Source organism: Nicotiana attenuata, chromosome 7 (genome assembly GCF_001879085.1).
Source record: "Nicotiana attenuata strain UT chromosome 7, NIATTr2, whole genome shotgun sequence".
Classification (NCBI taxonomy): Eukaryota; Viridiplantae; Streptophyta; class Magnoliopsida; order Solanales; family Solanaceae; genus Nicotiana; species Nicotiana attenuata.
The window spans coordinates 47,040,791-47,045,571 of record NC_031995.1 but is presented as its reverse complement, the minus strand read 5'-3'; the positions used below and the strand labels follow the sequence as shown (position 1 = coordinate 47,045,571).

At 34.9% G+C, this 4,781-nt stretch overlaps 1 protein-coding gene across 2 annotated transcripts in view; it reads right to left on the bottom strand.

The window, feature by feature from the left end:
- LOC109229035 overlaps positions 1–4,089 on the bottom strand; it is an 8,438-nt gene extending 4,349 nt beyond the window's left edge. The window contains exon 1 of one of the 2 annotated variants that reach the window (XM_019394340.1): positions 3,989–4,089. The gene's annotated coding sequence lies outside the window, so the exon portion shown is untranslated. Of the gene's footprint in view, positions 1–3,937 lie in introns of both variants that reach the window. The other variant, XM_019394341.1, reaches the window with a different exon arrangement.

The following is a 4,781-nucleotide window of genomic DNA, read 5'->3' as shown; positions in this document are numbered from 1 at the left end:
CGGCAGCGAGTGTTCATCTTCAAATGGGAGCCAAGTTTAGGTAACTACTACATCACTTTGGACTTTGTGTTTTCTTTTATAATGGTAAATATAAGGGTGCAAAAGCAGTAGGAACTATTAGCTGTCAACAAAAATCCTACCAACACCCATAAATTCTTCAAAACTACAAAGTAGAGCACTAAACTAATGCTGAATACACAAAAAAGAAAAACCTAATGCTGAATGCAGAATTCAGAAAGTAATGAGTTTCAAGTAAAAAAGACATTGTGGGTAGATTATTAGGTAGATTTTGAAATCCACCAACCTAAGACATACATGCAAAGGACCTCATTTCAACAATGTTAATCAATCAATCAACTAAACTTCAATCCTAAATTAATTAAAGCCGGCTATATAAGTCCTCTATATCCACTATTTAGAAGGTTCACCATAGTCAAGACACCTAACATAACCCTCTTTGTTTTATTTGCGTGTTAGACCAGCTATATTTTTTAAAAACTTGCATAGGAACAATTGAAAGAGAACCTTGGAGTAACAGTAAAGTTGTTTCCATATGACCTATAGGTCATGGGTTCGAGCAGTGGAAGCAGCCACTAATGCTTGCATTAGAGTAGATTGTCTACATCACAACCCTTGGGGTGCGGCCCTTCCCCGGACACTGCGTGAACACTCAACATGGAATGCCTTGTGCACCGGCCTGCCTTTTTTTTTTTTTACATAGGAACGGTTACCTGTTTCAACAGTGAACCAAACCAAATCCAAAGAAAGCCAGAATGACTAAGATTTTAGTAGATACTATAGTGGAAGGTGATTGTGAAGAACAATAAACACATTTCTGAGAACCGAATTCTAAGCGAACACACACGCGCCTCCAAAACTGGGTTATGGAGATTCATTTGATTTTAGCATTGGAAATTAGACAAGTTCTAGCAGATAATGAGAAGAGAGGAGAGAAAAGAAATAGAAGAAACTTATAGTGGCTTTGTTGGAAGAGAAATAACAACGACTACTAGTCAGTGGAGTTCGCCGAATTAGAGAAGCGACAACTGGCAAGGAGCAACTCTCGATAATCTCAATTCTTACAGTGAAGAGTCTGAAGACATTGGTTGGGATATTCATATTTTGGGAGAGAACATAAGCAATCACACTGATCAAAATAGTCATTATGTATAGGGGGCTGGACTATTTTTGTAATTAATGTATACTCCTTAACAGGAATAGTCCTTTATATATGCAAAAAGGTAACTTTAGTCTACGACCTTAATCCAACAGTTTCTTCCAGAAAATCAGTTAAGTTTAAATGAGATATTCCATGAATGATTACTGGAGTTTGAAAATTTATAAGTTCAAACCCCATGATTTGTTACTGGACAAAAGAAACACGCACACACAGACACAAGTAGTTGAAGAAGACAACAAAATTGATCTGCCAAAACCAAACCTTAAATCAGAAACACTAGCCGAAACTTGTTCAGCGCCGAGCTCCGGTTTCTGCATCAACGGGGAGTGAAATGGAGCTGACAGCTTAATTTGAAGTTTAGGGTTCAGGTCTTTCAAGGACGGACTAATAGCAGTCAAGCTTCTAAATTCAGATTATTTTGGGAAGTGATTTTTTCTAAAATTACTTTTCTTAAAATTATTTTTGTACTAGTGAACTTGTCGAGCTTTGCGCGATTATGAAAGACCTTATTATTATAAAATAATATTTTCTAATATTCAAATACTGAAAATAACAAAAATATATTATATACACCTAATTTTTTAATTTCCCATTCTTTTACATCATGTCTGATTCCACAAAGCAAAAGCGAAAGATGAAGGAGAGAATTTCAATTATTTGTTTTTTTAACATAAGATATTCATAATTTACTACTATGTTGTTTAGCATGAGCGTAATGAAATGAAATAGATACATTTTCATCTTTATCTAATTTTGATGTAATGACAGAAATTGAAGTGAGTTCTTCTTTTTCTTTCATCTTTTTCTTCCTTCAGTTTTCTTTATTCTTTGTCTCTGTTCTTCTCACTTCTTCATACCCTTACTTATTCGAAGGTATTGCTCTAAACATAGGCGATATCCTGTTTCTCCAAAAATTTGATTAAACATTCTAAAAAACTACTCCATCTTACAAATTTCATGTTTACCAACCACAACTTCTACCACTGTCTTCCATATAACTGTGACAGATTTTTTTTTTTTTTTTGTGTGTGGGTGGGGGGGGGGGGGGGGGTTGGGGAAGAAGACTGCATGGCATAAGAGAATAAAATATTAAAGTATGAAGAGAAAAACATAAAACGCTTATATATTCATGAAGTACAAAATCTCATACTATGACTTACATGTAAAAACACATGAAGATACCCACACTTTATGTGCAGTAGACTCCAACGTCTCTGCGCCATCACTTCGGCCACCTTCTTTTTTTTTTTTTTTGATGACCGAGAAATCCGTCTGGGGCCTATCCTTTGGACCAACTGCAGCCTTAGAAACTCGGTGGATAATGGCCCCGCCCCTCTACCCTTCTCCACTTAAATACCAGCCTTTGCTTTGCATGGTGTGAGGGCTTGAACCTGTGACCTAAGACACAAATCCACCACCCTTTGCCACTTGAGCTAGGCCCTGGGGGCCATTTCGGCCACCTTCATTGGCCACGTTGTATTAAAGTTGCCACTATTTTTTATCCGTCTGAGATCTATACTCATTTACATCCGTCAGATCTAATATCTCGCAATCTTCCTTTTATCTTTCTACTTTCCTATTGCTCTTGTTAAAGCATCTTCTCAAAAGTTGAGATGACTATTTTTCTACTCTCCTTATCACTTATTTTTAAGGGTGAAAATGACTTTATATGCATCTCAATATATGACCATGTAATTCAAGCATAAACTCTGCAAATTGAAAGAAGCTAAATTATGATTTAAACTTAACAACCCAATCCTGATAGAGCATATACCTGTGATCTCCCATAAGGAAGAAGTTGAAAGTGTCATTTATTATTTTTTCACTGAACGTCTCTTCTCACGCAATCAATTAAATGAAGATTGTATTTTGTGGGATTAACAGCTAATCTGACATAGTCAATACACCTAGGTATTTGTTGATAAACGATGAACTTGTATTTAATATGAGTAAGCACAACTTAAAAGAACCTGATATAGTCAATGTGCATTGTGAAGAAAAAGAACCACAAGCCTTGAAATAGAATTTCATCGCTAAGCATTAGCATGAATTTTATATACAGGCACGTTTTGGGGGTGAAGGGAAACAGAAGAGGAGAAATGCAGGCGAGCAGTCAAATCCAAAGTTCTCACACCAGTTATATTTAACCAGTACATTATACAAACAATATCAATTTTATATGTGAAAGCAATGCGTGCAACTGCTGAACGACCAGTCAAACAAAGATTTAAGAATTATTCTTGGCTTAAAAGAGTTGTCATGTGACTCTTACTATGACCAAAATTCTATATGCACAAGCTGGTGCGTAATTACACAACATGATTCCTAAGATTCCTATTCAGAGAATGTGCAGATACATCTACGTCGCTAATTTGCAATAACAGACTTGATAGACCGATATAAGAAATTGGCGACAATTTGCATATATATAGAGGCTTCAATTTGCACATACATTGCCGATGCACTAAAAGATGCAAAGTTCAGTGCTACAACGACTAAAAATCAGACAGAAATCCTGAATACTGTATATAAAGATAATTGAACACCAACCAAACATAAAAAAAAAAAAAAAAAACAATTCCCAAAACCAGAAAGAGGAGAAAGAAGAGGAAGTCGACCTAAAGACTAAAGTTAAGCAAGAATCAGTAATTCAACACAGAGATACAGTAAGAAAACAGAATATGAGAGAAAAAATTTAATGAAATCGGAAGAGGAAATCAAATTAAAAAGTATTGAAGAGGAAAAGAAGAATTTTACCTTTGTGATGGGGAGGAAGAAGAGGAAAAGCAAAAGGAGTTGGAGATTTACCTCGAAAGGAAAAACTGGAAGAGAAGAAGCCCTAAATCGTACTTCAATTAAGAGGATTAATTAATTACGTTTCGGGAAAAAGGAATAGATTAAGGGTGTGTTTGGTAACTGTTGATTATTGCTAACTGATAGTACGTTTTTTTGCATTAGTTAAAATCTATACCTTCTATATCTATATATAATATACAACTAGTAGTAGTCGCGGTCAATATTAAAAAATATTAATTAAATTAAATTGTGATTGTGTTATAAAATAATAAAAGAAAAAGAACAATATTGCAAGAAAGAGAGAAAGGGAATTCTTATTGAATTTTGGGATGAATTACAATGGAATAGAACCCTCTATTTATAGGAGAAAAGTGACTTAGCCACCAAGTAATAATCCCTAGAATCTCTCTAAATATAAACATTCACCATAAATAAATTCTATTTATAACACTCCCCCTTGAATGTATATTCAACAGATAATGTACCTCGTTAAAACCTTAACTAAAATAAAACTCAATGTGAAAAAATTCTAGAAAGGGAAAAGAGTACACATATCTAATAATACACCTTTTGGTTGCCTCGTTAAAAACCTTGCAAGGAAAACCCAGTGGGACAAAGCCTTGTAAGGAAAAAAGAGTGCAACGCGTGTTAATTCCCCCTGATGAGAGCATCAATTCACATCTTTAAGCATTTATATTCTAATCCTGTACACTAGCTTCTTGAAGGTTGACATCGGCAAAGATTTGGGGAATAAATCAATCATATTAACTCCAATGAATATGTTGTACCTTGAAAATCTTTGCTA